The 23,526-nt window shown below is 43.2% G+C and overlaps 1 long non-coding RNA gene across 1 annotated transcript; it reads right to left on the bottom strand.

The window, feature by feature from the left end:
• Nucleotides 1-444: 444 nt before the first annotated feature.
• Nucleotides 445-3,592, bottom strand: LOC309564719. The gene is made up of 2 exons (XR_014225760.1): nucleotides 3,423-3,592; nucleotides 445-699 (listed from the first exon to the last, which is right to left on the bottom strand). It is a non-coding gene; the product is annotated as an uncharacterized lncRNA (long non-coding RNA).
• Between the last annotated feature and the right edge of the window lie 19,934 nt (nucleotides 3,593-23,526).

The following is a 23,526-nucleotide window of genomic DNA, read 5'->3' as shown; positions in this document are numbered from 1 at the left end:
ACAAAATTTAAATTTGATGCCAGGTCAAACAGTTGCGGAAAAATTGGTCCTTGGTTGTTGGTGGTGCCTACAACCCGTAACCTTCTAGAGGTACTCTTCATGAAAGCAAGAATTGGCCTTGCTGTACAAAATTTAAATTGAATGCCCCTGTCACACAGTTGTCATTTTTTTTTTAGCTGCCCCGGTTGCTCTTTTACATTTCATGCTGCATTCTTTGTATTGTTGGAATGCCGAAAAAGACCCCTCAGCCTTTTATCTATTAAAGGCCTTATCTTTTGCTTTTATATGCATTTTTATGTTTGAGTTTAGCCACCCAAGACTGATTCCATGATTCCAATATTAACAATTTACTACAGCAGTGTATTGAACATCAGAACTGGTAAGTTTGCTGTAGTTAAATAATTTGGTACCCCATTGCAGTTTGTATAATAAAACAAGGAAATATTTCTAAAGAAAGCGATTTAAAGTTTATTTGAGCAGAGTTCATTAACACGCTTTAGCAAGATGCAAGATTTAATAGACTTAAAATCAGATGTGTTGTAAGTATTTTGCAGAGAAGTAAATTGGTATCTCAGACTTGGGCTCAAGCGTGAAGCCTTCATTAATCACAGCAAAAACTTCATTTGCCCTGGCAAGGATCACAGGGATCAGGACAGCAGGAGACAGGGACAACACAAGGGTTGCAAGGATTGCATGGATCTGCCAAGAAAGAAATCTTTAATTAGTAATAAATTACTGCTTAGTGTAAAATATACAGTATTTTCACAATTGAGTACAGGTGATGATTATGTTTATCTAGCAGCTAGTCAGTGCGGAGATGAAAGGGGTGCCACAGCTGCAGGTGTAAGGGCCATATGAAATAGCCTGGTGGGCCAGATTCAGCCCATGGGCCTTAGGTTTGCAACATGTGCTGTAGACTAAATGGTTACAACAAAGACTATTGGGCTATCAGTTTCTGATATACAAGTTATTAGATGAGTTACATATTTATCCGATTCCTGACTTTTCCATGCTGATTTTACGAAAATACGTCAGGCCTATGGTTCACAAAAGCTGGGGAATCCACCACCGTGTTTTTAAATTCCATATACTGTATGTCCTTTATATAATATTTTGGTACAATGCATTGTGTTTTGTAAGCCATATATGTAATTCTAGAAACAGTGGTAGTATGTTGGGTTTCTAAAAAGGACTAGATTTTACCTTAAAGTAGAACTAAAGCAAAACTTTTTTTTTCCATTTTGGCTAGAATAAGGGAGGATTATAACTCCTGTCAGGTTTTTTTTTTTTGTATGCCATCTGTGTCTGAGAGATTATACCCAGGTCCATCTGTGAAAACATTGTGAGGCACATTTTCAGTGCCTGGGCACTTGAAAAGGATGCAAAGTATGAGGTGCAAAGCAGGTTTTACCTTGCAGCAAACATTAAAATGTTTGTCAGCTAAGGTCCAGCAGTGGAAACATCATGTCACACCTTTAACGTGCCAAAGCACTGGAACAAGCAAGGAGAGGTGGCAGGAGCTATTAATGGTGGCAGGGATTATTATTTATTTTTTAGGGCTGGGGGTGCAAACTTGGGGTCCTTCTACAAGTAAAGTCCCAGCATGCCACAAATTGTTTGCAGAAAAAACCCTTGAGTCCTCAGGGTCGCTGAGGACAACACTGGCCTCAACAATTACACTTTATCCACAGACAATTCCCAGAGTTGAGGAGTCATAAAATGTTCCCCTTCTCAACTATGTATTGCCTTTCTAACGAGTCTCCACTCCCAGAGAGGCATAAATATATGCTGGGCTGGGAAAGGGACTTGGAGTGCTCCATTTCTCTCTTAGATTGGCAGAAAATGTTGCATAACCTTCGTAAGTGTACCCGTTCTGCCAGTATCAGAGAAAACCCACTTAAGCTTTTTATCAGATGGTACATGACCCCCACTCTAATCCATTCATTTTACCCCTCCACACCTCCTATCTGTTTTAGGGGCTGCTCGGAGGAGGGCACACTATTACATTTATTTTGGAGTTGTAAACACCTTAAAGGACTGTGGGACCAAACTAAAGCCAAAATTCTGCAGTTATCAGACAGAGATGTTTCTATTTGTCCCAAGACGTGCCTTCTTTTTGCAAATATTCCGGATGTTCCGGTTCCCTTGTCTAGGTTGCTACATACCCTATTTAATGCTATCCAATGGATGATTGCATTTAATTGGAGGTCTCCCACGGTTTTATGGTCTCAGGTGATTTCTAGGATGGAGGTCCTCAGACTCTCAGATTATGTTCACTGCTCATTACACAATTCTTTACATCTGTTCCATAACAAATGGGATAGCTGGGACAAATGCCCCTAATTTTCTTTATATATGATTAAATGTTATCAGGATATTAAGTATGTTACTATTTTGATATTCTCATGATCTGCTTGACATGATGTACATCACTGAATAAAACACATCTGGTTGTTGTATATGCTATATTGTGATTGACATTAAGGCCTCTTTCACACTTACGCGACGCGATTTTACCGCAATTTTGCCGCAATTTTGTGGCGCAATTTTGACGCGACTTTGTCGCGATTTTGACGCGATTTTGAAAGCAATGGCTATGGCTATGGCTCAAAACGCAATCAAATTGTGGCAAAGTAGTGCAGGAATTACTTTGAAGTCGGTGCGACTTCAAAACGCACTGATATGAATGAGGCTCATTGAAAATAAAGGAAAACGACTTGTCATGCGATTTTGCAGACCAAAATCGCGGGACAAGTCGCACTAGTGTGAAAGGGGCCTTAATCAGCTTTGTACTGTTTGGTTTTGAATTTCCAATAAAAGCTTTTGTAAACAAAAAAAGAAAAATGTTCCCCTTGAAGCCTTCCCCATTTCCTTCTCTTTAGCTCCAGCACCCCAAACCTCCTCTTTTAAGTATTCCTCTTCTGTCTCCTGCTGCCTTTCCTCATAGCATGTGTAAAGTATGGAATGAATATGAGGAGGATTGATGGCCTTTTGCTGCAGACTTGTCCTATGAAAGTGCTGCTTCTCCTGAGTTCTGTGTTGCAGAGCCATGTGTTTCCTCATGAATGTGGTGCCCTAATAACTGATACTTTTACAATGACTGATATTCTGTAGGCAGAGACATTTAAAAAAAAGTCCACACTGCAGAGCTCTGCGGATCATTCCCAGGAATAGAAGTGGTCTGTACATGTAGGGGAGCGCCACCAGGTGGATAAGGACAGCTTGCAGAACATCTGCCTCTCACCTTCGGCCTCACATTTTTATTGGGGATTGGCTAAACATATAGGCAGCTATGAAAAAACAGGGGAATAAATATATGCACTTTGGTGCACACTATACTGCACACGTATTTAATCTTGTCTTATTTTAAAGCATACATCATACAGTGATATTATGGGCAATCATGCCTTTCTCTTCTTTACCTTGTTGGCGAACATGGTGGTGGTTGCCACGTTGACCCTGAGGTTTACATGCTGAAAAAACAAAAAACAAACGTACATCAGTGAAGAACTTCAGGCAACTATTAACAGCAATGCTATTAATAAAATATTGTAACTGTGGTAAAGTCAATTTCATAAAGTCAAAGAAAAGTGCACCCCTCTGTCCCTCACATGCTCCCCTCATCAGGAGTTAGGTGCTGGATTGGAGTCCAACACTCCTTCACACATATTTCAGTATAATTCAAAAGAAAAGCTACACTTTATAAATGTTTTCACAGGCGAAACGTCAATTAAACAATAAGCTTCAGCAATTGGTCGTGTCCCATTTTCACGCCTCTAACATGTTTATACCTGATGGGCTTAACTATAGAGGGTCTTGGGGTGGGACCATGTGCTGAAAGTGATTGTAAATATTTATTTTTTTAAATAACAAACCTGTTATACTTACCTGCTCTGTGTAATGGTTTTGCAAAGAACAGCCTCGATCCTCCTTCTCCCCTTTCTGAGTGCCCCCGTAGAAAGTCGCTTGCTATGGGGGCACTCGTATGGGCTTGATCCCGAGCCAGAATGTTGGAGTCTATTGACATGCACAGTGTGCCTCAGCCCTGCCCCCCCCTCCTTTCTCACTGGATTTGATTGACAGCAGTTCAACGGCTCCCTCTGCTGCCTCCTTGTCCAGTTATGAAAGAGAGAGAGAGCAAATCAAATTTGAGCAAGGGGTGGGGATGGGGCTGAGCCACACTGTCTGTGTTCAAGGATGCAGGCAGTGTGCCTCAGGAGCGACTTTCCATGGGGGCCTATCAAGAGGAGGAGGAGCAGAGAGTACCATTGGGGGACCTGAGAAAAAGAGGATTGGAGCCACACTGTGCAAAACAATTGCAATGAGCAGCTAAGTATAACATGTTTGTTATTTTATTTATTTTTTTTAAATCAAGCTTTATAGACCCTTTAAAGAGGGATTTTTTGTTTCCTGGTCCTCCCCTGATGGGTTCAGTGGTTTCTTTGACCCCTACATCACTGCAGGAAAAGATAGTGACCTAGGGGTGGGTGGTGAGAACCATTGATGGCAGCGACAGACCAGAAATCCACTGAAGAAAATATGACTCTCTTTAATCTTCAAGAAGTGATTTCTCTTTATTACAGTGCCATCACAGGTAGCTGAGGTAAGTATTTACAATTTTATATGCAGGAGCACTTTTATTGGCAGTTTGAATTTAGCAGCAGAGTCAGTCTAATAGTAATTTCCAGCAAAAAAATTTGTAACTGATGCATAAGTGATAACTGACATAAGTATCCACACTTAATAGCAAATTGCAAGAAAGCATTATTTATACAATAGAATGTTGTACATAAAGCCTAAGTAATACATGTATTTGTTTAAAAAAATGATGTTGCATTTATAAATTACTTACGGTCTTGGCATGGATCTTTGCAGACGGCAGGTCTTTGGCAAGGGTTCTGGCATGGATCTTGGCATTTGATCTTCTGGCTGACACATTTTTTTGTTCCAGACATATCTGCTTGTAGATTTGGTTTTCCTTCTTAGAAAATAAAGAAGCTTGAAGAGAATCTGTTGTATGAACAGCTTTCAATCTGGTCTTTTTATATATATGTGAGAGGAAGTGGAATGAGGGCAAATTCTTCCCTGGCTGGTCACAACAAATTAAGAAGGCATTTCAATACATGCCATTCACATGCTTATTATTTATTAACTGGTGCTCCTTGCTAATAAGGAAATTGCATATTACATATTTCCTAATTATTATTGTGGCTCACCAATGAATTCTGAGCCTCCAAATCTTGGTCACATGACTGGCATGAAGATCTCTGAAAAAAGGTATTTAGAGGCTTAGTTGTAAAAAAAAAACACTTACACTGTGCATTATGACTGGATCAAACAGTGGGGCTGCCAGTGACATTTTTAAAAGTGTGCTTTAGTGCTAATAACGGAGGGAGGGGGGCAGAGGGGGCTCACATAGACACACGGAGCTGACAGGCAGAGAGGGGGAGGGGATGAGGGGGAGAGAGGAGAGCTGCGGATGACGGGGGCATGTTAACTGACTACGGTAATCAGGGCTCAGCCATGATTATCGTGTTCAGCACACAGAGGGGAATACAGGAACAGGTAGAATCAGCAAAGTGCCAGAAATAATACCAACTCCATGTACCATTAAAGTAGTACTTCACTAAAGTTCATTAGTCACTGCAGACAAAAGAAAAGGATCCATTAAGGTGGTATATAAATTCATAGGTATATCAAAAGGCAAAATCCAGCCAGCTCATAAAACTTGATAAGACACCGAAATAACATAAACTGCATGAAAACTCAAATAAGAAGTGCGCATGCGTGCCAGCTCCATGATGGCCGCTTAGACCGGGAGCTCCGCACTGATCCGGCCGCATCGCACCCCATCCTGCTGACACAGAGCTCGAGACACCGAACCGAGCAGATGGTGACACATAGGAACCTCTAGAGCACCTCCAGGTACCATCAGATCCCCCCTGAATTCGGAGGAAAGCTCTGTCCCCGGCCACTTACATTCCCAGCCTGCACTGCCAAGATGGCGGCCACAACTCAGCCACGCCAGCCATCCGACCTGCTGCATGGCTCCCCACAGCCCTCATCAGTCTCCCCACACTATAACCCGTTAGAGGGGCCACCCGAACACAAAATCATGGACTCTCAAGCCTCCCCAGCATCCATGGAGTCCCTGATTGGACATACCCTGGATGATCTGCTCCTCTCCCCCATGGGGCCAGGCGCTGCACGTTTTCAAAATAAGGAACCACTCACAGATCGCCCTCCAGATTCCCCCTTTGATACTAACTCTATGTTTCTCAAATTCTCTGAAATGTTAGACAGAAGACTTTCAATCACTGCAGCTAAAATTTCCGGGGACATCAAAGCAGACCTAGTGAATATAGGCACCAGGATAGAGGCCATCAAATCAAAATTGGATTCAGCGGTCGCAAGGACCAATCAAAATACTGACCGCATACAGGACCTGCATGCTCAACTGGAAATAGCCTTATCTAAAATAGATGATTTACATAGTTACATAGTAGGTGAGGTTAAATAAAGACAATAGTCCATCCAGTTCAACCTGTGTTGGTGTGTGTGACTGTAATCATCTAACATAGCCCTTAATCTCCTGATCCTTGAGATGTAAGTCTAAGAGTCTTTTGAAAGTCACCATACTACACGCAGAAACCACCTCTTGTGGTAGACAATTCCACAATCTTGTAGCCCTAACAGTAAAGAACCCTCCTTGTTGCCTGAGGTTAAAACGCTTCTCCTCTAATCGCATTGTATGTCTTCGAGTCCTCATGCAATTCCTTCGAATGAACAGCTTTTTTTCTAAGCTGAGATCCCCATTAAGATATTTATAAATTGCTATCATGTCTCCTCTCAGACGTCTCTTCTCCAGGGAAAATAAATCGAGCGATTGCAGCCGCTCTTCATAGTTAAGGTCCTCCACCCCCCTAATCAGTTTAGTTGCCCTTCTCTGGACTTTCTCCAGCTCCAACACATCCCTCCTGAGGACTGGCGACCAGAACTGGACAGAATACTCCAGATGCGGTCGGACCAGAGTTTTATAAAGTGAAAGGATTATAGTCTTATCTCTGGAATACATCCCTTTCTTTATGCATGCTAATATTCTGTTGGCTTTGGAAGCTGCCGCTTGACATTGCATGCTGTTGCCTAATCTATCATCAACCAAGACTCCCAGATCTTTCTCCATTTTTGATTCCCCCAAGTTTTCCCTCCTAACCTGTATTGTGTTTTTATGTTTTTAGTCCCCAAGTGCAGAACCTTACACTTCTGCACGTTAAACCTCATTTGCCATGTCGTTGCCCACTCTGTAATTTTGTCCAGGTCATTCTGTAGGATATCTGCTTCATGCTGTGCAGTTATTGCCCTGGCCAATTTTTGTGATTTGGAGAACAGGACAAGGAGACTTAGTTCAGTCGCTCATCAGGAATATGATCCCAGACATTCGACAACATGAACTGGAATTGGACAGAGCACACAGAGCCCTGGGTCCCCCCCAATCAGATGGTCTTCCCAGGGACATAGTGGTCAAACCGCATTTTTATTTGGTTAAAGAGGAGGTGATGAAGAGGGCCCGTGCCACCCCTCATTTATCATTCCGGGACCACCCAATTCAAATATTTGTCACTATTCACTATACAGAAACGCAGATCCCTAAAGCCCCTGCTATCTGTGCTGACACAAAAAGAAATAAAATACTGGTGGCTTTTCCCATTTAACCTGAAGTTCTCCTACAAAAAACAAATATTATACCTTCTCTAACCTCGCAGATGGAGAGAAACTACTGGATCTTCGCCTGATGTCACAGACCCCACATCACCCCCACCAGAACTCTCTGCAGGAACAGCAAAACCCCAGATGCCCACAAGCCTGGTAGCACCACTCTGGCAAAACCTAAATCTAAGAGATCCAAAGAATCCAAACATCCTGGATGAATACGCAATTTTCCACAAGACCTCAGACTAGGGATTCTCTCCCCAACCTGAGTCCCTGAACCCCTACTTTTGTCCGGATCGCCCTGTAGTGATTTGGAGGTCCTTCTCCTCAACTTTGCAGAACTTAATAGATGGTTTTCCACCATAATTTTACCTCAAGCCTGCCCAAGTATGTTTTGAGGGTATTAATACTTTCCCTCTTGACGTTATGAAGTTCTGTTAGACTTGGGTTCCCACATACAGATATTGGACGATGCTTAAGCCACCAAACAGCTATATTCCTTGGCCCCCTACCCCCGTTTTCCTCCTCCACCTTTCCCACACTCTCCTCCCCCTACCCCCTTCCCTCCACCCCCTTCCCCCCCCCCCTGTGTTTGTCCTGACTAGCTTACTTCACGTCCTCAAAATTTGCCTCTGACTTCTTCAAGTTTGTCTCGCATCTCCCCGGAGGCTCTATTATCTGAAACGCTATGTAGATTGGCCTCCTCACAACCCCACTCAAAAGCTATCTAACTGGTAGACTACTCTACCTACCATTTATTGTTTGTATTACAGTTGTTGGCAGGGCCGTTGCTACCACTAACCGAACTAGGCAGCTGCCTAGCGCGCACTGCAACCTAGGGCGCAGCCATGTCCAGTGCCACATACCTCTCTTGTCACCTCCTCATCCCCAGTGGATGTCACCTCTAGAGAGGAAGGGCAGTGTAGAGGTTGTAGCATTAAAGGGGGCAGTGTGGGCAGGAAGGGGGTGTAGCGCTAAAGAAGGGCAGTGTGAGCAGGAAGAGGGGGTAGTGCTAAAGGAGGGCAGTGTGTGCAGGAAGGGGGTGTAGCGTTAAAGGGGGGAAGTGTGCAGGAAGGGAGGCAGTGTGTACAAGAAGGGAGGTGTAGGGTTAAAGAGGGCAGTGTATACAGGAAGGGGAGTGTAGGGTTAAAGGGGGGGGGCATTATTTGCAGGAAGGGGAGGAATAAGTACAGTTTTTTTTTTTTTTTGGGGGGGGGGGGGGGTTGCAAGTAGCTGGTCTTGCCTAGGGTGAAAAATAGTCTAGCACCGGCCCTGGTTGTTGGCAAATGCTATGTTAACCCTATTGTTGTCATTTACTACCAGGGCGGAGCGGCCGAATCAGTGAGCTGACACGACTTCCTGTCCCAGAGACTAGGTATTCTTCTGTCTCCCAGACAGGTGACCCTCCGCTAAATTAGCGGTGGGTAAATTATTTTTCACCAGGGAGGCCAGGGGACATTGCCCGCACTTTCCTTGTGGGTACTCTTTTTACTTTTTCTCTCTTCCTCTCTTCTCCTTTTCTTTCCTTCCCCCTAACCATGTCTCTTATTACAGATGCCCCGGCAGACCCCTTCATTGCTTTAGACCGCTTTCTGTGCTCTACACGTCAGAGAGTCTTCACCACACCTTTATTGTCCACCTAACTGAGGTAAGTGGCTTGTTTACGCTTTGGTCTTCCACCTTCTTACTACATGGCTAACAAAAAAGGTTTCCCCCCCACTGCTTAAAGTTGACACTCACAACACGCAAGGCCTAAACTCCCCTATCAAATGGAGAAAGTCTCTCCAATAATATCACAGTCAGAAACTAGATGTAATTCTACTCCAGGAAACCCACTTCCCCAAACTGTACAGCCCCAAGTTTATCCACCCCAAATTTCCATTGTTCTTCCTAGCTAACGCCGAGGGAAAAACAAATGGGGTAGCCATAGCCTTTTCCCACAGGTGTAAATTCTCCCCGCTCCTGGAACATAAAGATCCAGATGGTCGATTTCTCCTAGTCAAGGTGACCATTGAGGAACATATTTTTACTTTTTATCCTATTACGCCCCCAACCATGCTCAAAATAGATTCTTTCTCTCGATGTTCCAAACCCTGAGCCCATACCTAGAGGGCACAATAATTTTGGGAGGGGACTCCAATATTGCCTTCGACATGACTGTTGACAAAAGAAGACCCACGGGATCCCAATCCACAAAACCTACTAAATGCAGCACGCGTGTCACTAAAACAAGGCTTAGTAGACATCTGGAGGGAACTTAATCCCTCACAAAAAATACTGCACACACTTCTCCCTTCCACACCAATCGTTATCCAGAATTGACCACATTTTTCTCCCAACTGCTCTCACCCCTCTAGCATGCAAAGCCTTCATCAAAGACATAGCTTGGTCTGATCACTCTATGGTTATTCTACTTCTAAAAAGACCCCTGAACTATACATTTCATAACCAATGGAAGCTAAATTAATCTTTGCTGTGCGATCCAGTTAGGACGTGTGAAATTGAAACGAACATTACAGAATTTTTTGCCTTTAACGATGTGGAAGATATTTTCCCTATCACCCTATGGGTGGCCCACAAAACCACCATCAGAGGGAAAATCATCCAAATCTCCCAAATCCACAGAACCAGAAAAGCAGACTTGGAACGTCTCAAAAGAGACTTTCTAAGCCTTAAAAAGCAGCTCAAATGAAATCCAAAATTTGTACTGATTGCAAAACTAGATGCTGTTAGGACAGAGCTTAACCTTGCCCTAACTGTCAAAGCAGACAAAATTATTTGATGGAGCCACACTAGATTTTATCTACAAAGGAATAAGATTGGTTCCCTACTGGTTTGACCCCAAAAATTGCATTAGACTTGTCAGTAAAAGCAAAAAAAGGAAGAGACCACTGTGGTACTCAGCAGAAGTGGCCCAAATCATTAAAAATAAAAAGCTAGCATTTTGTAATTATAAAAAAACCCAGAGCAATGAAGATAAGGAAATCTACAAGATTAGGCAGAAAGAGGCCAAGCAAGTTATAAGAACGTCTAAAGCGCAGGCAGAAGAAAAACTAGCTCAGTCTATGAAAAAGGGGGATAAGACATTCTTCAGATATATAAATGAAAAAAGGAAATTAAAACAAGGAATAACTAAATTAAAAACAAAGGACGGAAGGTATGTAGAAGAAAATAAAGGGCTAGCTGACTGCCTTAATGAATACTTCTGTTCAGTTTTTACAGAAGAAAAAGAAGGAGAAGGACCTCCACTTGAAAGGATGACTAATGAATCATTTGATGCATGTGTCTTTACAGAGGAAGACATTCTAAGATTGCTGTCTAAAGTGAAGACAAATAAGTCACAGGGTCCTGATGGGATACACCCAAGATTATTAAAAGAGCTTAGTGGTGAGCTGGCAAAACCATTAACAGATCTATTTAACCAATCATTAGTAACAGGAGTCGTCCCGGAAGACTGGAAATTGGCAAATGTCGTGCCCATTCACAAGAAAGGTAGTAGGGAGGAATCGAGCAACTATAGACCAGTGAGTCTGACATCAATAGTAGGCAAATTAATGGAAACCCTATTAAAGGATAGGATTGTGGAACATCTTAAATCCCATGGATTGCAAGATGAAAAACAACATGGGTTTACTTCAGGGAGATCATGTCAAACAAATCTTATAGATTTTTTTGACTGGGTGACTAAAATAATAGACGGTGGAGGTGCAGTAGACATTGCATATCTAGATTTTAGTAAGGCTTTTGACACTGTCCCACATAGAAGACTTATCAATAAACTGCAGTCATTGAGCATGGACTCCCATATTGTTGAGTGGATTAGGCAGTGGCTGAGTGACAGACAACAGAGGGTTGTAGTCAATGGAGAACATTCAGAACAAGGTCATGTTACCAGTGGGGTACCTCAGGGATCTGTACTGGGACCAATTTTGTTTAATATCTTCATAAGTGATATTGCAAAAGGCCTCGATGGTAAGGTTTGTCTTTTTGCTGATGACACAAAGATATGTAACAGGGTTGATGTTCCTGGAGGGAAACGCCAAATGGAAAAGGATTTAGGAAAACTAGAAGAATGGTCAGAACTCTGGCAACTGAAATTTAATGTGGATAAGTGCAAGATAATGCACCTGGGGCGTAAAAACCCAAGGGCAGAATATAGAATATTTGACACAGTCCTGACCTCAGTATCTGAGGAAAGGGATTTAGGAGTAATTATTTCAGAAGACTTAAAGGTGGGAAGACAATGTAATAGAGCAGCACGAAATGCCAGCAGAATGCTTGGATGTATAGGGAGAGGTATAAGCAGTAGAAAGAGAGAAGTGCTTATGCCGCTGTACAGAACACTGGTGAGACCTCACTTGGAGTATTGTGCGCAGTACTGGAGGCCATATCTCCAGAAGGATATAGATACTCTAGAGAGAGTTCAGAGAAGAGCTACTAAACTAGTACATGGATTGCAGGAAAAAACTTACCAGGAAAGGATAAAGGACCTTAACATGTATAGCTTGGAAGAAAGAAGAGACAGAGGGGATATGATAGAAACATTTAAATACATAAAGGGAATCAACTCGGTAAAGGAGGAGAGCATATTTAAAAGAAGAAAAACTACCACAAGAGGACACAGTTTTAAATTAGAGGGGCAAAGGTTTAAAAGTAATATGAGGAAGTATTACTTTACTGAGAGAGTAGTGGATGCATGGAATAACCTTCCTGCAGAAGTGGTAGCTGCAAATACAGTGAAGGAGTTTAAGCATGCATGGGATAGGCATAAGGCTATCCTTCATACAAGATAGGGCCAGGGACTATTCATAGGATTCAGATATGTTGGGCAGACTAGATGGGCCAAATGGTTCTTATCTGCCGACACATTCTATGTTTCTATGTTTCTATGTTAAAACACGCTTGAAAGCTACACCCACGATTCATCTCCCAGATGGTACGGGCACCTCGCAACCCACAGAAAATACTGACTGCCTTTCATCAATTCTATAAAAATCTATATAGTGGTAGCACGGACTTCAATCAAACCCAATTCCATTCCTTCTTGGAATCTATTCCCCTCCCAAAATTGGAAGAACGTCACTGCACTACTCTGGAGGCTCTTATCTCAACTGAGGAAATAGAACAGGTTATCAAAACTTAAGGGGGGGCTCAGCCCCAGGACCAGATGAATTCTCCATCCCTTACTATAAAGCTTTTGCCTCTACTCTTTCCCCATATTTAGCACGACTCTTTAATGCGCTTTGAAAAGCCTCACAATTAGAGAGCTCACTCAACTCGCCCTATATTACCGTGATCCCCAAGCCAGGGAAGGATGCTAGTGAGGTCAATAAATACCATCCAATTTCTCTTATAAATAATGACCTAAAAATACTAACCAAAATACTAGCTAATAGGCTATCTTCGTTTATTGCTCAATATATCCATAAGGACCAAGTGGGCTTTATTCTGGGCAGACAAGGACCTGATCAAATTAGACGGGGCATTGATATCTGTCCCTTTTGCACTCAGAATGGGATGGGGGTCCCCCTCAGGAAGGATTCCTCCTGTCCATAGACCTGCAAAAGGCATTTGATTCCATATCTTGGAACTACTTCTTCACTGTAATAGAGAAATGGGGATTCGGTCAAAACGTCATAAATATCTTCAAAGCACTATAATCCAGACCTGAGACTAGGGTCAGGTTTCAGGGGTGCTACTCTGACCCCTCCCTATCTCGAAAGGCACACGTCAGGGCTGTCCCCTATCGCCCCTCCTGTTCGCAATAGCGATAGAAACACTGGCTCTAGCAATCAGGAACCACCCAGATATCCACGGCGTCAAATGTGCTCCACAAATAAATAAATGTGCCCTCTTTGCTGACGATCTACTCCTCTTCATCACATCACCACTAATTTCACTTTCAAATGTCTGCAACCTCATTAAGGCATTTGGAGCAGCCTCATGGTTACAAATAAATGTGTCCAAATCTCAAGCCCTAAATATTTACGTCCCTGACCAAGTGTTGTCACATCTAAAGGATCACTTTCCCTTCACTTGGAGTAAGCGGGCCATCCCTTACTTGGGCATTTCCCTCACAAACAGGATTGACCAATTATACACAGAAAACTACCCACCTCTATCCAAGAAACTTTACTCTGACCTCCAGCGCTGGTCCCAGCTACCCCTTTCCTGGCTAGGCAGGATACACACGATCAAAATGACACTAATGCCATGCATTCTTTACTTCTTTAGATCGTTGCCTATCCCGATCGACAAGGGCCACCTTAAACGTTCCAATCTAAAACCCTTGCCTTCATCTGTGGGTTTGAAAGGCCACAGGGTAGCAAAAGGGATCCTTTTTAGATCTAGGAAAAAAGGAGGACTGGGCCTCCCTAACCTCCTTTGGTCTTACCAAGCAGCGCATCTGGCCCAAATATCGATCATATATACATGAGCAGCAAAACCGGATTGGGTTCAAGTGGAATGCCAGGCAGTTCCACTACAGACTCTAGATTATCTTATGTGGTGTCACCCCAAACCCCATCCCGCCATCCTAGCACAGACACTTTCTCACTCTTTTACCTTGTGGGAAAGACCTAAAGGCCACCCCAAATCATCTCCCCTATACACCCGTTATCACTCCTGTTTCAAAATCGAAACTTCCCCTCGGGGTTGAACATTGAAGCCTTTAAATGGTGGCTGGACAAGGGACTGTACAGGATTGGCCTTTTCTGCACACCTAAAGGCCCGCTAACACTATCACACTGTTTAAACAAACTTCAAATGCCAAATCTGGAAAACCAAGCCAATACCACCCACTACTTCAGCCTATGAACTTTGGTGTGTAACAGCCATGGAGCAGAGGGGAGGGATCTCGGCGATTTATGAGTCACTGACAGTCAGTAGCTCTTTCCTCGGGGAGCCCTGAGAACAGAGTGATCTGCTGTGTTAGAACTCTCGGTTCTCAGTCTTAGAGGCGTCGGGGACAGATGCATGATTATCAAATAAAAAACATCCCCATACTTCTCTTTTAAAATATTTTCTTGAAGTCCATTGAGGAACAAAGCTTTTGCCAATCCTTGCCCCCCGCACCTCATGGTAATAACCAAAATTACTGCTTGCTTACAAATCAGAGACTGATAATTAGAGACCAGTGTTTTAAACCCCTGGAGGCAGTAATATAATCTAACCAAAACAGGTCACCCGTGCCAAGGCCCACCTCTATAGGTGAGAAACTTTAGTAAATTACTGAGGTAATGGAATGGGATATATATGTATAGATCAGCTGCTGGACCCCCTCCTGCTACGGAAATGTACTTAAAAGAAAAAAGGGGTGGAACACCAACCCCCACAGGTCTGCGCTTACAAAAAAACAATACCTTTAAATTACAAATATCAAAATGGTGGTGAGATGTGAGCTGGAGTCCAGTGGGTGGTGGGAAGATGTTAATATACAAGTATAGTTGAGCCTTAATTGCAGAAAAAATTGCAGAAAACACCAAAGATAAATTATAGTTATGTGTGCTAACTAGGTTTAGTGCAAATGATGATTCCAAGATCTGAAGACGTCACACGTTGATGAGGAAACGCTTCATTTCGGAAAGAACATAGGCCACGTGACCAGCAGGCGGAAGTAAGCAGTGAAACACACGCTGTCAGTCGGCATCCCTGTGCTTCCTACCGGGTGCACACCTCTGCAGGGTGCACACGTTGTGGTACATATACTACCTTTACATTGTGCCTTTCCCCCTTGGATGCAGGAAAGGCTTTTTTTAATGTATATGGAACTTTTTTACCAGTTGTTTTTCCAATAATTTTTTTTCACATCGAATTACACTATGAGTATTCTGTACCTTTTTTCTTATATACCTATATACGCCTGAGCTCTCTGGGGAAAAAAGAGAAATGAGTAAGAAGAGGAGTCACAAGAGGACCACAGGGAGTACGTACAAGCCCTCTGGTGGGGGAGACCACCTTAAGCTTGGCTGATCCCCTTTGTCATAAGACAACAGGGGATCTACCACATCTGGTGAGTTGTCCTGACACTTCTTGAGCAATTTGTGGTGTCCTCGATCTACACCCATAACAGTGAAGCCTTTTCTCCTAGTAGTCAGCTACATTCTTTGAGTACCATCTTGCCTGAAATTGCTACACATATGTGGACTTTTTTTTAGTTTTCTTTGAATGGTTTCCCATTTGCACATACTCTATCCTCTCTCGTATACTAGCAATTGTGTTTTTTTTTTTGGTTATTCATACAATTTTTAAAATCATGTGCATGCATTATTTAGTTTGCACTAAACCTAGTTAGCACACATAACTATAATTTATCATTGGTGTTTTGTGCAATTTTTTCTGCAATAAAGGCTCAACTATACTTGTATAGAAACATCTTCCCACCACCCGCTGGACCCAAGCTCACATCCCACCACCATTTTGATATTTGAAATTTAAAGGTATTGTTTTTTGCAAGCGCAGACCTGTGGGGTAGGTGTTCCACCCCTTTTTTCTCTTCAGTAATATAACCTGACTGTTTAAGAATGCACACATTTCTGTGTGCTTCAATGCATTTCAAGAAAAAAATTACAGTAAGTGCAAAAGAATTACTTTAAAGTACAGTAATAGTAACCGATTCAAATAAGTGTGAAGAACCAGGAGGATTTGACAATGTGAAGAATCAGTGGAAGTAAAGACAATAACCAGAAAAAAAAGTGCCTAGAAATATATTTACATTTATTATTATTGTATATAGAGGTATATGTGCAATATTTACATCCAGGGTTGAAAATTAAAATGACATTATACGTTAAGTTAATAATGTAAACACAGAATGTTTTTGGTTCCTGGAAATACAGTACAGCTGGAATGGAATCTATGAATTATGCAGCGGCATAGACATACATACAGTATTAATCATGCATAATAATAAATTAATAGTATTTGTAAAGAGAGATGATTATCTGTAGTAGACTTGACAAGTGCACAAAGAGTAAAAAAAACTCATGAGTATACAGTATTTCACAAAAGTGAGCACACCCCTCACATTTGTGTAGATATTTTATTAGATCTTTTCATGTGACAACACTGAAGAAATAACACTTTGCTACAATGTAAAGTAGTGAGTGTACAGCTTGTTTAACAGTGTAAATTTGCTGTCCCCTCAAAATAACTCAACACACAGCCATCTATATCTAAACTGCTTGCAACAAAAGTGAGTACACCCCTAAGTAAAAATGTCCAATTGGGGCCCAATTACCCATTTTCCCTCCCCAGTGTCATGTGACTCGTTAGTATTACAAGGTCTCAGGTGTGAATGGGTAGAAGGTCTGGTAAATTTGGTGTTATCGCTTTCAGGTTCCACTCAGAACAGGCCTCGCCATGGTCGACCAAAGAGGTTGAGTGCACGTGCTTAGCGCCAGAAGATGTCTTTGGGAAATAGATGAGTGCTACCAGCATTGCTACAGAGTTTGAAGGGGTGGGGGGGTCAGCCTGTCAGTGCTCAGACCATACGCCGCACACTGCATCAAATTGATCTGCATTGCTGTCGTCCCAGAAGGAAGCCTCTTCTAATGATGATGCACAAGAAAGCCTGCAGTTTGCTGAAGACAAGCAGACTAAGGACATGGATTACTGGAACCATGTCCTGTGGTCTGATGAGATAAGCGTGTGTGGCGGCAACCCTGAATAAAGATAAAGACCCTAAACACACCTCCAAGACAACTACTACCTTGCTAAAGAAGCTGAGGTTAAAGGTGATGGACTGGCCAAGCATTTCTCCAGACCTAAACCCTATTGAGCATCTGTGGGGCATCCTCAAACGGAAGGTGGAGGAGCACAAGGTCTCTAACATCCACCAGCTCCGTGATGTCATCATGGAGGAGTGGAAGAGGAATCCAGTAGTAACCTGTGAATCTCTGGTGAACTCCATGCCCAAGGCAATGCTGGAAAATAATAATGGCCACACACAATATTGACACTTTGGGCCCAGTTTGGAATTTTAACATAGGGGTTTGTTGCCAGCGGTTTAGAGACTAATGGCTGTGTACTGAGTTATTTTGGGGGGACATCAAATTTACACTGTTATACAAGCTGTACACTCACTACTTTACATTGTAGCAAAGTGTCATTTTTTTCAGTGTTGTCACATAAAAAGATATAATAAAATATTTTAAAAATGTGAGGGATGTACTCACATTTGTGAGATACTGTAGGTATGGTCACATCTAATGCTTTAATTATGCTAATCTTTAGCATGGGAATATATTGCGATTATCATTACTATCTAGTTTAAAATTTATTTTGTGGTAAGAAACATAACCCTTTAGTGTAAGGAAACTTGAACACAGGATTTCCAAACAGGTTTGCCTGTCTGTTTTTTAGGTGGACCTGAATAGAAGCTCCATCTGGGTCTATGGGCAGGCTGACGTAAAGGAACCTGTGTCCGTTTACACCCACCTACCTCCGAGTCCCTCCAGGTCCAGAAAAAAATAAAAGGAAGAGGAATGCATCCTTTTCCAATTTTATGGAGGTAGCCTGATGAATGGACACAAGTCCATTTACATCTGCCTGCCCATAGAGCTATCATGAGTCTGCCCCTGTCTGCTGTTCAAATGTAGTGGGCACTGGCCACTCTACATTGGATGTGGCACTGGTCACTCTGCATTGGATGGGGGCACTGGTCATTCGGCATGGATGGGGGCACTAGTCACTCTGTATTGAATGGGGCACTGATCACTCTGCATTGGATGGGGGCACTGGTCACTCTGCATTGGATGAGGGCACTGGTCACTCTGCATTGATGGGGGCACTAGTCGCTCTGCATTGGATGGGACACTGGTCACTCTGCATTGGATGGGGGCACTGGTCACTCTGCATTGATGGGGGCACTGGTCCCTCTGCATTATGGGGGCACTGGTCAATCTGCATTGTTGGGAGCACTGTTCACTCTGTATTAGATGGGGGGCACTGGTCACTCTGCATTGTTGGGAGCACTGTTCACTCTGCAATGGATGGGGCACTGTTCACTCTGCATTGGATGGGGGCACTGGTCACTCTGCATTGAGTGGGGCACTGGTCACTCTGAATGGTTGGGGGCACTGGTCACTCTGCATTGTTGGTGGCACTGGTCACTCTGCATTGTTGGGGGCACTGGTCACTCTGCATTGAGTGGGGCACTGGTCACTCTGCATTTTGGGGGGCACTGGTCACTCTGCATTGTTGGGGGGCACTGGTCACTCTGCATTGAGTGGGGCACTGGTCACTCTGCATTTGATGGGGCACTGGTCACTCTGCATTGGATGGGGGCACTGGTCACTCTGCATTGTATGGGGGCACTGGTTACTCGGCATGGATGGGGGCACTTGTCACTCTGCATTGGATGGGGCACTGGTCACTCTGCATTGGATGGGGGCACTGGTCACTCTGCATTGATGGGGGCACTGGTCCCTCTGCATTGATGGGGGCACTGGTCACTCTGCATTGGATGGGGGCCCTTGTCACTCTGCATTGGATGGGGGCACTAGTCACTCTGCATTGGATGGGGCACTGTTCACTCTGCATTGGAATGGGGGCACTGGTCACTCTGCATTGGAATGGGGGCACTGGTCACTCTGCATTGCATGGGGGCACTGGTTACTCGGCATGGATGGGGGCACTTGTCACTCTGCATTGGATGGGGCACTGGTCACTCTGCATTGGATGGGGGCACTGGTCACTCTGCATTGATGGGGGCACTGAGCCCTCTGCATTGATGGGGGCACTGGTCACTCTGCATTGGATGGGGGCCCTTGTCACTCTGCATTGGATGGGGGCACTAGTCACTCTGCATTGGATGGGGCACTGTTCACTCTGCATTGGAATGGGGGCACTGGTCACTCTGCATTGGAATGGGGGCACTGGTCACTCTGCATTGCATGGGGGCACTGGTTACTCGGCATGGATGGGGGCACTTGTCACTCTGCATTGGATGGGGCACTGGTCACTCTGCATTGGATGGGGGCACTGGTCACTCTGCATTGATGGGGGCACTGAGCCCTCTGCATTGATGGGGGCACTGGTCACTCTGCATTGGATGGGGGCCCTTGTCACTCTGCATTGGATGGGGGCACTAGTCACTCTGCATTGGATGGGGCACTGGTCACTCTGCATTGGAATGGGGGCACTGGTCACTCTGCATTGGATGTGTGATTGAATGTGCAGAATATCGGCCCATATCGGCCGATAACGATACTTTGTGACCAAAATACCGGTATTGGCCCTGGAAAAACCATATCGGTTTATCCCTACTGTGCAGGCCAGTCAAGTTTCTCCACCCAAAATTGCTCATCCATGCCTTTATGGACCTTGCTTTTTGCACTGGTGCGCAGTCATGTTGGAACAGCAAACTGTTCTCACAAAGTTGGGAGCATGAAATTGTCCAAAATGTCTTGTTATGCTGATGCCTTAAGAGTTCCCTTCATTGGAACTAAGGGGGCCCCTGAAAAAAAAAATCCAAACCATAATCCCCCCTCCAACAAATGATTTGGACCAGTGAACAAAGCAAGGTCCATATAAACAAGGAAGATCAAGTTTGGGGTGGAGGAACTTGACTGGTTTGGAGTGGAGGAACTTTTGTCTGCAAGTCAGTTACTCTACCAGCTATGCCACCCAGCCAGCTAGGGGGGTGGAGGAACTTAACTTGCCTGCACAGAGTCCTGACTTCAACCTGATAGAACATCTTTGGGATGAATAAGAGTGGAGACTGCAAGCCAGACCTTCTCAACCACATCAGTGCCTGATCTCACAAATGCGCTTCTGGAAGAATGGTCAAACATTCCCATAGACACTCCTAAACATTGCGGACAGCCTTTCCAGAAAAGTTGAAGCTGTTACACTGTAGCTGCAAAGGGTGGGCCAACTCAATATTAAACCCTACGGACTAAGACTGGGATGCCATTAAAGCTCATGTGTGTGTAAAGGTTGGCGTCCCAATTCTTTTGGTAATATAGTGTACTGTATATGTAATCTGTGCATTCACCGCAGGTAGTGTCGTTATATATATACAATTCATGCTATCAATTAAATGTGTTTGATATAATGCTCATTACTTTGTTTGTAATCTTAGAAACTGGTTAAGGACCGCTTCACTCCCCTGCAGTCCAATGATGTGTTTTACCGCACATGTGTTATTATGCGTTATGTTAAAGCATCCCATTTAGCCGGTAGCATTGTAACAGACCTAAAATTACACCTGTCTTATATTTTTAACACAATGCATCAAAAAGTACAGTAGTGCTTTACTGTGTGCAGTGGTGTGGTGGAACGCAAGTTTGTTGAAGCTGCAAAAGTTCAGTGCATTGGGATGCCTTGTGGCACCGTAACACACCAATAGATTTACTGCAACACGTAAGTGTGAAGCAGACCTTAACCTGAAAGGTAATCTAATATCATTTGTTTAGACAGACACTGCACACCTTCTTTGGATGTATAGTAAAAATGTATTTAAAACTACATTTTCCACAGAAGCCTTTAGTCATTGAGTTCAAATAAGTTGGAGGAGAGAATAGCTGCTGTTCTGCTTTTAGTGTTCTTTATATTTTTCTCTGTGCCTTTCTTATTTTAAAAACTGGAGTTAACGCTGCATCTCACACTTATACTTATCACAGCAGTGCCAGTATCTTTGTTATATTGCTAATAGAGTATTCTGCCAGAGTCATGCCAAGGTTTTATCTTTATCGTACAGCAATGTTTCTCAACTCCAGTCCTCAAGTACCCTCAACAGGTCATGTTTTCAGGATTTCCCTCAGATGAAACTGTTGTGGTAATTACTAAGGCAGTAAAACTGATCAAATCACCTGGGCAAAATAATGTAAAGCCTGAAAACATGACCTGTTAGCAGTTCTTGAGGACTGGAGTTGAGAAACATTGTTGTACAGTACAGGACACAGGAGTCGATACATAGACCATGGGTTATTTGCTGCTTCTTTCAGGTGTTTGGACACCAGCAAAAGCTTTGCTCAATCTGCTCTCTAGTGTATTCATGTGACCATGCCACTTTGGTGAGGCTCCAATTTTTTGCTAGTGTCCTTAGGTGATGGACATCTTCTCTTTTATTCTTTGCCAAATTGTTTTTACCTCCTTTTACTGACACTTCTATCAAGATCTGACTGATTATTGCTTGCATGGCTCACTAGCAGTTTCTACATTAGTTGCCCTTGAGTTTACCTTTGGAACCTTCTTGGACCCTGCGGCAGTGGAGCCAGTCTGTAAGGTTTGGTTTGGGCACTGGATCCTATATTTGTTATACACCTTGACATGTGGTTCAATTAGTGTAGCTGGATGGCTATTGCTATACGGGTCGAGGGCTGTGGTTCAATTCCATGACACCCAGACCCTGAAAACTTATTTGGGGGCATGACCACTGTGATTGGCAAAGTCTGAATGCAGAACAAAGCCAGCAATATTGACAAGGTAAGACAGGGCTTTCCTGTACCCTTATACATATTGGTTCCTGGATTTACAGTACATGTTCTGTTGGCTTTGTAGTATACACTACATCCTCATCCCTAAATACATACCACACTGCCATGCACACAAGCAGTTTATGTGGCACAGATGTGTGCATGTGGGGGGGTCTACACTAGAAAAGGGTCGAACTACCCCCCCCCCCGTTTGATTTGCGCCAGATATCTCAAACATTGCAAAAGTTCCATCCCGAGCCGTGAACCCTATTGAAGCCTATGGGACCCAAATTATAAAATGTCCCCATTTGGAAGGCTTATTTTCCTATCATTGACCATAAAAAAGGGAATGGGGGCTCAGGTCCTGTCAGGGCTACTGTCCTGGGAGACATGTACCAATGCAAAAAAAATTTTTTTAAAAAGATAATTTTTAAAGGCGAAGTGATTTTAATTATGCTTAAAGTGAAACAGTAAAAATTAAAAATTCCTTTAAATATAGTGGCTGGGGGATCCTCTTAGTCTGCTTGTAAAGTGGCACATCTTTAACGTGTATAGAACCTGCTGCAGCAAAACTGATATTTATAAAGAAAAAAAACGGACATATAAATTGATTTTCTCTGCAAGCTTTCTTTATTTAATAAACAATGGCTTGTAGAGCCAGTATGTATAATAAGGCCACAATTGAATGTACTGGGAACAAGGTCAGAGTTTTTTTGGATAAATTTAGGTGTTTCTTTGGCATTCTTTGAATGGAAATATAGTTTTGCACCACAGTGAACAAGCCCTATGTGAGGAAGCCAAATGACATTAGTACACTCAGGGCAAGATTAACAAAAGTCTGGTGTCTCTTTCACAGACTTTAGATAGAAGAAACAGGTGTGGAACAATTGGGCTTCGAGTGTTGGTGGTGCCTTCACCCCATAACCTTTTAGAGGTACTCTCGATGAAAGTAAAAACTGGCTGTGCTGTAAAAAATTGAAGTTTGATGCCCCTGTCAAACAGTTGCAGAAAAATTGGGCTTTGAGTGTTGGTGGTGCCTTCACACTGTAACCCTATAGAGGTACCCTTGATGAAAACAAGAATTGGCCTTGCTGTTAAGAATTAAAATTTGATACCCCAGTCCAACAGTTGCAGAAAAATTGGGCTTTTGGCATTTGTGGTGCCTTCACACCATAACCCTATGGAGGTACTCTTGATAAAAGAAAAAATTGGCCTTGCTCTACAACATTTAAATTTGATGCCAGGTCAAACAGTTGCGGAAAAATTGGTCCTTGGTTGTTGGTGGTGCCTACAACCCGTATCCTTCTAGAGGTACTCTTCATGAAAGCAAGAATTGGCCTTGCTGTACAAAATTTTAATTGAATGCCCCTGTCACACAGTTGTGTTTTTTTTTTTT

Source organism: Pelophylax lessonae, assembly GCF_965119305.1.
Source record: "Pelophylax lessonae genome assembly, chromosome: 9".
NCBI classification, from domain to species: Eukaryota; Metazoa; Chordata; class Amphibia; order Anura; family Ranidae; genus Pelophylax; species Pelophylax lessonae.
This window is presented reverse-complemented; position numbering and strand designations above follow the sequence as displayed.